Raw genomic sequence first — 12,017 nt, 5'->3', positions numbered from 1 at the left:
GTGTTCCTAGGAATTTTCCACTTCATCTAGGTTCTATTTAATGTGTTGCCATACAATTAATTCTTCATAAAAATCTTGTATAATTATTCAAAAAGTATCTGTTTAAGAAACAGAGATAGAAAATATTTTATTTTAGATATTGTTTACATAGTTGAGAGGGATGCACACCCATGTGGTTCTCCGATTTGGAGGGGGAGGGTTGAGGTATAGAGAAAGGTGGATGGAACAAACGATTAAATTTTTTTCTCCTGTGTCCACAGCAGGGGAAGTGGAGGGGGGCATTCCTTGCTGTCAAAATACATTAGCACTTGGGGATGTGGGACAGTCATTTAATGATGCCTTTGAACCCATGATATGAGAAAGAGCATTCCAATGGTGTTACTTGAGTGGTTTTAATAGTTCTAATATATTGTTGGCTTTTGTTGCACCAAGGTTGAGAAAAGCTTTCCAAGGTCTATTGGCTGACCAAGACCACCTTAATGCATCCACCGACCCAGGGAACCTGCTGCAAAGCTTGGCCATCCTGTTCTGCTTTCCTTCTTCTAACCAGGCAGTTGACATTCCCTGCTGGCCTAGATGAGCTGGCTATCATGTTCCCCGTGTGCATCCATGCTGTTCACTGTATTGGCATCAGCAACTGAGGAGGCCCAGAACCCTAACATGCACTCCTGGGTCAGACCATGTATGTTGTGATTTTTCCTGTGGCTGGGGTTTGAGTCCAGCCATCTAGTTGGGGAGTCCCCCAAGAAATCTTTTTTTTTTAATTCATTTTTATTGGAAAGCCGCATATACAAAGAGGAGGAGAGACAGAGAGGAAGATCCTCCGTCCGATGTTTCACTCCCCAAGTGAGCCACAACGGGCCGGTGTGCGCCGATCCGAAGCCAGGAACCTGGAACCTCTTCCGGGTCTCCCACGTGGGTGCAGGGTCCCAAGGCATTGGGCCGTCCTCAACTGCTTTCCCAGGCCACAAGCAGGGAGCTGGATGGGAAGTGGAGCTGCTGGGATTAGAACCAGCGCCCATATGGGATCCCGGGGCATTCAAGGCGAGGACCTTAGCCACCAGGCCACGCTGCCGGGCCCAAGAAATCTTGACTGAGGTGACCTCACACCTCACTATTCGCACCAGCCAGTGCAGGATCAGATGCAATCTGTCATCTGCACTAGCCAAAGCACATACCAATGGATGCAGCTGCCTGATCAGTTCTACCCCCAGCCCTGTCTCACACAAACTGATGGGTGCTGTGGTCTAGACAAGCCCTTCCTTCCACAGGCCTGGTCTTCACACACACACCAACAGGTGTTAAAGATAGAAATTAAATTCTCTTTGTTCATCCTGCGTTTTCTATTTTTTGAATGTTCTTAAAGGCTGTAGTAATGCATTTACTTAGTGACTTTCCCCAACTGGTTTTGCAAAGGATGCATTCCTTGTGTGTAGTCACTGAAGCCTTTGTTCTTTCGTCTGTGCTCAGCTAGTATTTTGATAGATTTCCTTGAATGTTAGGAGCTGAAACAAATAAACAAAAATCTCTACCTCCCCGTCTTTGCAGAATTCATCTGTTTTAGTGTACTTCTTCAATATTTGGGCAAGCTTGCATTAAGCCTTGGCATCAGCTCCTGGTTAAAACTTTGGGTCCTTCTCAGGTCTTTTCTGAACATCTGTATTGCATGAGGCATGCACATGGCTTTCCTAATTATCCCACGAACACAGCTGCTTTTGAATGTTTTAATTTCTCCAAGAAATTCTCCCCAGCTTTTACTCCCATGCCTTAGGTGGTCTATTTTATGTTTTGACTGTAATACTTTACCCAGACATGTGCGTGTTGCTAGTCTTTCTTGCATTGATTTTGAGTAATGTTTGTCATTTTTCCAGCTTTAGTTCTGAGTGAAGTGAAACAGAAATGAATGCCCTTGTTAGTCTTTCAGCTCCCATGACAGCTTGAACATACATACATGATAATTTGCACATAAGGTTTGCTCCCTTCTCTTTAGAAGCAGGACTCAGGGTTCCATGTGGGAATTTGAGCTGCGCTATTCAAGACCACCACTCCACTGGTGAGTGGGTGGGGCAAAAGAAAGAAAAAATGCTGTGAGTGTTCTTATAATTTTGAAGATTTTTTTCCTTCTTTATTCAGCATCTATTTGGTTGCTGTAAACCTTTGAACATTTCTCAGAGTTTTGGCAAAGTTGGTTTTGCCAGTTTCTATAGGAGCAAGTGCTTGGAGCTCCCTGTTCCACAATTGTGCTAATGCCCTGTTGTATAAAGTTAGCTGTCAGAGACAGGTCTCTGTTGGAGTGAGACAGGGGAAGTCTTTTGAAAGCGTGCAAGATGCTTGTGTTTCCTCAAAGACTACCTTTAGGAAGGTACCATAAAAGTCCCACAACTGAGTTTCCACTTTTATCATGAGAATAGCAAGGGAACTTGGAGTCCATTCTTCTGAGATTTTAGCTTATCATGAGAATCAAAAGAGGTTATCAGGCACTCCCTCCTGATGGCTTTTTGTTTTCAATAAGCCACACAATATTAGAATTCTGGACCTTTGAGTTTCGCATCCCCATCCCCTAATTGATGGTTTATTTTTGTCCTAAAATTTGGCTTAAAATACTCCATTTTGACCATATTTTTAAAACATTAAAAAAATTTTCCCTCTCCTGATTACTGCGCCAGGTGTCTGTCTTTGATACATCTCACCTTGCTCACTGGCTTGTCCACATGGAAATTCTTCTTTCATGTGAGACAAGAACAAACATTGCTTCTATCCTGTGCACTGATTTCCCTGTAACACTGCCTCTGTCTTTCTATTGCATTTCCTTCACTTTAATTGTATTTATTATAATCATATTGTATAATATGAATAAATTGTATGTATATCATATTATAATTATGAATTATTTGTTGGCTTATTGTCTATTTCCCTCACTAGAATGTTGGTTCCAAGAGTATAGGGACTAGAGAATTGTGGCACACTAGGGAAGCTGCCACCTGCAGCACTGATGTCCCATATGGACGCTAGTTTGTATACTGGCAGCCCCACTTCCCATCCAGCTCTCTGCTGATGTGCCTGGGAAAGCAGTAGAGGATGGCCCAAGTGCTTGGTCTCCTGCAGCCACATGGGAGACCCTGAAGGAACTCCTGACTCCTGGGTTCACACCAGCTGATGTCTGGCCATTATGGCTATTTGGGGAGTGAACCAGCAGACAGAAGATCTTTCTCTCTCTCTCTCTAAATTCAAATGAGTACATACATACATAAATCTTAAAAAAAAATCGTATTAGGGGGCTATATCTGTCTTTTTACCCTTGTGTTCCCCTAGAAATGTCAGACTTTCTGTACATTTGTGTATGTGTGTGTCCTCCCTCAGCAGAATTTTATTCTTTCCTAATAAGTTTTTATAATGTGTGGTTTATGAAGCCCTAAAATCTAGGAATGGGGTTTTGCAACTTACTCATTTTGACTGAGATTTTTCAAAAGAGAAAATCCGACTTACTACTTCTTCCTGGAAGGCTGCCCAATCTCCTCTGAGATACTACATTCATTCTTTGCCTTTTTTCCCCCTCCTCCACTAGACTGGGACTGGGTCTGATCATGTGATGCTCTAAGCATTTACTGACAATGTCCTGAGCATTGTTAATGTGGGGTGACCGAGATATAACCATACCCTTGAGCATTGCCGTAGAAACCGAGCTAATGAATTCAATGTCCTAAGTACAGTGCCTCACATAGTGGAAGAGCTCCATAGATGCTGTTAGCCACTTTTGCCACCGTCACTGATACCTTTACATGTCAGTTTATCATAGCCTATTTAGCTGATAAAGCCATCCAATCATCAATCATACTCTACTCCTTGATGGTGCTTTCAATCTCTCATTGGAAGTAAATTAGCAAGGCTTATACTTGTTCTTCTGAGCTCCTTGGGATTTTTTTCTCTACCTCAGGAACAGAAGGGTTTTAGTGTGGTTTCTGAAGCAGATAGCATAAGCATTACTCTGGAGCTTGCTAGAAAGGCAAATTATCAGGCACTGTTTCAAAGCTACTGAATCGGAATCTCTGACAGTGGGCAAGTTTCAGTAATCTGTTATAACAAATCTGGGTGGTTCTGACACACACACACACACACACACACACACACCCAACACCCTGGGTTTCAAGAAGTTCATGAAGAACTCACATTACGTTTTCGTTGTATATTTACTATGGATCTTTTTTTTTTTAAAGTTCTATTTATTTTTATTGGAAAGTCACATGTACAGAGAGGAGGAAAATCTCCCATTCACTGGTTCATTCCCCAAGTGGCCACAATGGCCAGCACTGAGCTAATCTGAAGCCAGGAGCCAGGAGTTTCCTCCTCTGGGTCTCCCACACAGGTGCAGGGTCCCAAGGCTTTGGGCCATCCTTGACTGCTTTCCCAGGCCACAAGCAAGGAGCTGGATGGGAAAGCAAGGCCGCCGGGACACAAACTGGTGCAGCTGGGACACAAACTGGTGTCCATATGGGATACTGGGCATGCAAGATGAGGACTTTAACCACTGGCTATCACACTGGGCCCTACCATAAACTCTTTAAAGCCTCTGTGTAAAATAGAACTTGAAAAAGTTTGTAGAAAATGGTGTTAAAAGATAAACACTAATCTGACAAATACATCACACTGATATGTTAATAGAAACTGGGTGTGGGATTTATGGAAACTTTTTACTACTTTAGAATGTTTGTCTTGCAAATTTAAAGCTATCCCGAAATACAAGTTTATTTAAATTAGATATTTTTTGGTGCAAAAATGTTTGGAATCCATGCAGGTGACGGGTCTTCAAAAGGTTTCTGGAAAAGAATGGAATGAATCAACTTTGCATGGATATCAAATTTTTGCATCAGAATAAATGTCTTTTAGTTTCATTTTCTGTGAAGTTCTTTAAGTACATTCCTATATGTAAATGGAATTGCTGAGACTACAGACTATGTGTATTTTAACACGCTGGACAATCTTTCAGAGAAAGGCACGAAGCTTTAGTTCGATACTAAAGTCTCACTTGGATGGCGGTTACTAAATCTGCCGTCTTCTCCCCGCTGCGATCCCTTCCAGCAGCTGCTGCCCATCTGTCTTGATTGTATCAGCTTCCTATAGCTCCGCCCTAGGGTGCGTACACCCGGGTGTGTTGGGCGGAGTGAGACGCATGGTGGACGGGCTTCAATTCGCGGCTAGGCTTTGAAGGCGGGAGGCCGGCGGGGTCAAGGGGGCGTTATCCATGTAGGAAGTGGGTGGGTATGGCTGAAGCTGGAGTAGCGAGTTTTAGGGTTTGCAGCTTTTCTTGCTTCCATTTCTTAGAACCCTGAGTTTGTGTGCGAATGTCTCTCGCCAAGTAAGGCGTCCAGGACAGACTCGCCACCTTCAAAAGCTTAGGAGAGTGGGAAAGCCCCCGAGCCGGCCGCCTGCATCAGGGGCAGCCAATTGGCCATCGGCAAGGGCGCATGCGAAGCAGGAACAATGAGGTAATCTTGCAGAGCCCAGAGGGACGCTGGCAAGGCTGGGAGGGGGAAGAGGGGAGGAGCTGGGGTTCGAAGAACCGGGTGGGCAAAGCGCGGGCCTTACCGCTGCTGGAACGCTTGCTAGGGGACGGAGGAGTCTTAAACGTTGGGAGAACGGGGCTGGGTCAGGGGAGTGGAAGCCTTCTTGACAGCAGGGGTTAGAGCCGCCCCGGGCAGGCAGTCGGGTCGCCGCCAGGGGGTGACTGTGCCTGCATTCGACCACAAGTGGGCCCCCACACACTGCTCCATGTACTTTTGAAAATGTTTATTTTTGTATCGGTTTCTTTCGGCCCTAGCATCCCAAGCGTTTGAATCACCAAGCACCTAGTGAAGGGCCTGGTTTCTAAAGGCACGTAGTTGAGACAGTGGACTGACTGAAGGAAAAGACACCTGTATCTCCAAGAGATAGAAATAACATCGAGAACATTCAAAGCTTGTGTATCATATGGAAGAAATTTTTGATGTGCACCCGCAGATCCTGCACCCATGCAGTTTTTACGTTGTTGCGATTAGAGTGTACACATACCTTGGTATCCTTGGTTACAGCATAATAATTTTTCCTGTTGCTATAGAATCCCCACAGCCGTCATCCCTAGGTAATGGTTGTAGAATGTTCTGTCAGACAGCTGTGACACGATTCACTTAACCCTTCCCCTCTGGATGGACGTTAGGACTACTTTACAGTGTTTGACCATCCACAATCAGCCCTGCAGAAAATAATTTTGTGCTGAGAACTTTTCTTGTTTGGGAGTGGGAGCACATGGATACGTATCCTAGGAGCAGAATTCCTGGGGAAAATGACCTGAACAGTTTTAGGCTCTTGCCAAGATGCTTTCTTGAGAGGGATTATACCCATTGACAGCAGGACCAAATCCCAAATCAGCTCTGCTCCTCCGGGTCTTGCCTGTGTCCAGGCTGGTTTGAATTTCCCTGTCCTGCAGCAGTGCTCAAGTTTATTATTAGTTCTGACCTTTGGGGCAAGGCAAACACACACCAAAGGTTCAGGGACAACTTTAGCAACTGCAACAGCTGACATGGTGAGCTGCTGCGGCTCAGGTTTCAAGCTTGAGCAACTGGGTTGGATGAACTTGCCTCACTGAGACTGGGAATCGGAGAAGAGGAACAGGTTTGGGAGGGGGCCGATGAGATCAGTTTTAAATATGTTTGGTTCAGAGTGCCTTTGGGACATGTAAGGGGAGGGATCCAGGAGACAGGCATACATATGAATAAACAACACTCTGCCCTTCCCTGAACTCCCCCAGCTGCTGTCTGTGCATCTCGCCTGGCTCAGGTTGCTTTTTACCTTGTAGTACCCACATTGCTCCTTGAGGCTGGAATAAGAGCCTGATACATTTTTTGTGGCACTTCTCCCAGTGCCCAGTCCAATGCTTTCAACTCGGAAAGCCTTAAAATCTGCCCTATCTGATGGAATTTTATTGATTTCTTAGTTGGGTGATTCCTGCAAGCAGAGATTCTAATCTGGGAGAAAAGGTTTGGTAAACTTGAGAGACCTAGGAAGGCTTCCTGTAAGAGGTAGCACAGTGTTACTGTTAATCATGACAGTTTCTTGAACACTTACCACGTGTCACTCTGTTTCACACATACATTAGAGGTGCCACTTTTTGCCTTCCATCCTTACATTCTGTGCTGGGAGAACTGACTTTGCTTACAGCTCCTGTCAAATGATCAAGCCTCAAGTAGATATGTACCACTTCCCCCTCCCCCTGCCCGCCTCCGCTCTTTAGGGTACAGCACCTGATCCAAGGCTGGCCCCACAACCTGTGTGTTGTGTAGCCCAGCCTAAGATGATGAGGTGGGCCAATCAGATTGCTGTGTTGGGAATGTGAAATAAGAGATCCAGAGGGGAGTTGCCAGTTAGTTGTGGGGAGCTGAGCTGACAGGTCCAGTGGACTTGGGTGCTAGTTAGTGGGGTGGGGGGGCATTATGGACCAGACAGCACTTGCCTGTTACAATTTTAGGGGAGTAGCTGAAGGTGGTTGGCTGAGTGAGGACCTAGAGGCAGATCTACAAAAAAAGCAGACATGTAGTATAGGTGAGGTATAGTAATGGCGAAGCTCTAATGCAGAGGCTGGGGCCTCGTTCAGCAACTTCCTGCAGCTCCAGGCATCATGAGCTCTGTCTGTTACTTGACTTCCTGTCTTTGGATTTCCGATTCACGATGTAGCTTCACGGGGTGTCCGTTGCAATCAAAAGAGCCCTAATCAAAACAGCCCTTTACATAGATTTAATTTAATTTGCCCTTCAGCCCTCTGAGGTGAGTGTACTTTTCCTCCTTTTACAAGCGAAAAAGCTGGGACTTATTGTTGGTGAGGTGAATTGAACTAAGGTAAAGCAGGCAGTGATGGAGCTGACTTACGTGATTCTCTTAATCTCTTTGTAAAGCCTTAATATATGATTGCTACTTTGGAAATGACCAAGGCTTTGCTATTAGAAAAATCTGAAAGAAAATCGATACAAACATGATTCGATCTGATCTGCAGATTCTTCCTCTTATTTACTAATCTCAGCTACCTTGGCCTCCATTGTGGAACACCCCAAGGTTGCTCTTACCTTTGATCCTTTGCACCCAGTGGCCTTTCTTGTTGTTTTTCTAGACTGCCTTCTTGTCATTTAGATCTCACTTCAGTTGCTACCTCCTCAGGCCCCTGCCCAGTCATGCAATGTGAAATAACCCCTCAGTTTTTTACCCACTGCTCTCTCATGTCATCCTCTGTGTTGTCTGTCATAGACTTTATCACGTCCTGAAAATGTGTTGTTATAGATTATGTAATTGTACGTTGCCCGGCTCCCCAATCTATCATCATCTCTATCCTTAGACCTTAAAAACATGCTGGTGTATAATAGAAGTTCAATCAATATTCATCGAATGAATGCATAAATTAAAAAGAAATCCTTGTCCAGTCTTTCTCTCTCCCAGTGCCAGTCCTCAGAGCTGATTACTGTTAGTTTCTGGTCCATCTTTGTAGTAATTGTCTTTGTATATCCAAGCAAGCACATTTCCCTCTCAAGGTAAATATGAATATATCCTTTGTAACACTGATGAAAGTTCTTTAATTTGCCTTTTTCATATAACATAACAATTTATTATCAAAGTCTTTCTGTATCAGATTTATCTCATTAAAAAAACAAGTCAAATTTATGGCTTTGCATTGCATGGGTGTGCTGGAATTTATTTAGTCAAACATATCTTATTACCTTTCATTTTCCCCAATTTTGTTTTAACAAATAAAGGTAAAAATGAATATTACATTTATACAAACATTGCCCACACTCATTTACTGTTTTTAGATTTTGCTTGTGGTACTCGCAAAGAGGAACTTTGAACTGAGACATTCTGGATTATCAATAATTCCCTTTATTGCTTCTGGACTTCATTTTAGGCTTTACAAAGGATCTTCTGCATTCCAAAATTATATATGAAAAATAATTCATCAGGCCCGGCATGGTCCTCGCTTTGAACGCAGGGATCCTGTATGGGCGCCGGTTCTAATCCCAGCGGTCCTGCTCCCATCCAGCTCCCTGCTTGTGGCCTGGGAAAGCAGTCAAGGACGGCCCAAAGCTTTTGGACCCTGTGCCCACATGCGAGACCTGGAAGAGGTTCTGGGCTCCTGGCTTGAGATTGGCTTAGCTCCTGCTGTTGTAGCCACTTGGGGAGTGAATCATTGGGTGGAAGATCTTCCTCTCGTCTCTCCTCCTCTCTGTATATCTGACTTTCCAAAAAAAAATAAATAAATCTTTTTAAAAATGCTTCATCTGTGTTTTCTTCTAGTGCATTTATTTGTTTTGGGGTAGGGTTTAGGACAGAAGCCTAGTTTCATATTCTTTCAAATAGTGAGTGTATTGTCTCAGGATCATGCATTAAATAAATGTCTTGACTTGTTTGTTGAGTTGAAATTTCACTGTTATTGTATATGTACTTTTCATATTGTGCTTGTATTGATTTCTGTGTTTTCTGTCCCATTGATCTGTGTGTCCGTGTGCACCTCATTTCAGTCAGTGATTTCATATTTTTCCTATGCAGTGGAGCAAAGCCTCTTTTGTCTTCCTTTCCAGAAAATTTCTGCCTATTTTCACCTGCTATTCTTTCAGGTGAAGATTAGCACCATTTTGTGAAGTAAAAAGAATATAAAATAGCTTATTGGTATTTTGATACAGGCTGTATTGAAATTTTAGCCTATAAAAAATTTCCATTTTTATAATATTAAGACTTCCTATTGCAAAGTAAAATGTGATTTTTATCTCTTTAACTATTTATGTTACAAATATAATCTTTTAAAATTTAAATTGTTACTTTTAATATTGTTAATGTAGTTAAGAGGGATGCTTGCCCAAGTGGACCTCTGATTAGAGTGGGGAGGATTGAAGTATGGAAGAAGGTAGGTAGGACATATGTTTCATTTCTTTTTCTTTTTTTCTGCCTGTGTATGCTGTGGGAGGAGTGAAGAGGGTAGTCCTTGTTGTCAAACTTCATCAGCTCCCAGAGATGAGGGACTGTTTTTTGATGATACCTTAGAGATCTCGATGTGGGGAAGAATGTTCTAAGTGTATTACTTGTATGGTTTGGTAGTTTGAAGACGTTGTTGGCATTCTTGCACCAAGGTTGAGAGAATCTGACCAAGACCACCTTAGTATATCCATAGACCTAAACACTTTCTACATAGCTTACTTGGAGAATTTTCCAATCTACTCTGTTTTCCGTCCTCTGTTGAGGTACTTCACATCCTCTGTAAGCCTGGGTGAGCTGGCTGTCATGTCCCCCGTGTGCATCTGGGTATGCTGTGCACTGCATGGGCATCAGCAACTGAGAAGGCCCAATCCTAACACATGCACTCCAGGTTCGGATTACACATCTTGTGATTTTCCTTGTTGCCAGGGTTTGAGTCCAGCCATCTAGTTGGGGAGTCCCCCAAGAAAACTCGGCTAGGATAGCTTCAGACTTGACGCTTGTGTGCACCAGTCAGTGCAGGGTCAGATGCAGTCTGTCACCTGTGCCAGCCAGTGCACATATGAATAGATGTCTGCTTAGTTTCACCTCCATTCCCATCTCTCACACAAGCTATGGGTGCTGTGGCCTAGCTCAGCTCAGCCTATCACAGGCTTGGTCTCATGCACACCATCTGATGCTACAGCCTAGCTGGGGTGACCCCCAGTAACCTCCTCCAGTTCTGTCCCCAGCGCCCTTTTTGCATGCGCTGGCGTGTGCTGTGGCCGCCCAGCTTGTTCTGCATTTGCATTCCATCTGGGGCTCATGCCTATCCATGGCCATTGCAGCTTTGCTTGGCCCAATTTGCCCCAATTTGCCCCAAATCTGGCTTATGTCTGCCTATGGGAGCTGCCACCTTGTGTAGCCCAGCCTGCTCCCAGCCCTGGCTCTGTGCTTACTACTAGAAGCTGCAGCCTAGCAGGGGGTGGTGCCCACAGTTTCCCTACCAGGCATGGTCCCAGCCCTGGTCTTGTGTATGGAAGTGGCTGCTGCAGCTCAGCCTGGCATGGCTTGCTCGCAATATCTGCTTTCACCAGCAGGTGTAGCAGACTAGCCCAACCTGGCCTAGCCCCAGCCCGGGCCCTCCTGTGAACTGGCAGATGTAGCAACCCAACCTGGACCAGCCTGTACCCCAGCCTGGCTCTTGCTCCTGCCCCTGCCCCGTGTGTTGCACATTGACCCAGCCCAGCCTGTTCCCAGACCTGAACCACACATATGCCAACAGGTGTTGCAGCCTGTCCTGGCCTGGCTTTCCCCTAGCTCTGGCTCTTGCACTTACCAGCAGGAGCTGCAGCCTAGCAGGGGAGTACTCAAAGTTCCCCTTCTAGATCCCATTCCAGCCCTGGATCTCATGCATGCTGTGGCCCTGCTTGGCATGGTCTGCCCTCAGTTCTGGCCTTTGCATGTGTTGATAGGTTCTGCAGCCTAGTCCGGCTGGGACTCCTCCCAGCCTTTGCTCCCACGATTATAGGTGAGTTCTGTGGCTCATCCAACTCAGCCCATTACCACCCCCAGTTCCTAAGCAAACGTGCAGATACTACAGTCCCACAGAAGAGAGCCCACAGGTCCTCTACAGAATCAGCCCCAGATCTGCTTTTCTTGTGCTCCTGTGGGTACTGTGACCCAGTCTGATGTGGTCCACCCTGCCCCGACATTCACAGGCAGGTACTGTGGCTTAGTCCAGCTAGGCATGGCCCTCCAGATGAAGCTACTAGGTGATGCTGGGTGCCGAGGTGATGCTGCTTAGCTCAGTCCAGCTCTCCCGGGTGAGTAGGGGCCTTGATCTGTTTTAGACATGCCCTCCAGCTTCCCCCCTCTAAAACATTCCATCTCAATTCCCTTGCCTATTCACAAGCATAGTTGCCTGGTTTGTGGAAGTCCCTAGCAGTCACTCCTCACCTGTCAAACATGCCTTCAATGGCCTGTCTCCAACAAGTCCCCAGATCCCTTCCCCAGGCAATCTGCAGCCCTGCCCACGCCCCAGTGTTGTACAG

At 45.2% G+C, this 12,017-nt stretch overlaps 1 long non-coding RNA gene across 1 annotated transcript in view; it reads left to right on the top strand.

The window, feature by feature from the left end:
- The window catches only part of LOC131478600 (uncharacterized), a 37,121-nt gene extending 25,331 nt beyond the window's left edge, over positions 1-11,790 (top strand). The window contains exons 2-3 of the long non-coding RNA XR_009244571.1: positions 9,852-9,916; positions 11,685-11,790. This is a non-coding gene — a long non-coding RNA (uncharacterized LOC131478600). The remainder of the gene's footprint in view (positions 1-9,851; positions 9,917-11,684) is intronic.
- The last annotated feature ends 227 nt before the right edge of the window (positions 11,791-12,017 follow it).

The sequence above is a fragment of the Ochotona princeps genome, chromosome X (assembly GCF_030435755.1).
Source record: "Ochotona princeps isolate mOchPri1 chromosome X, mOchPri1.hap1, whole genome shotgun sequence".
Taxonomy (NCBI): domain Eukaryota; kingdom Metazoa; phylum Chordata; class Mammalia; order Lagomorpha; family Ochotonidae; genus Ochotona; species Ochotona princeps.
The sequence above is the reverse complement of the archived record's forward strand: the minus strand, read 5'-3'. Positions and strand labels throughout refer to the sequence as shown.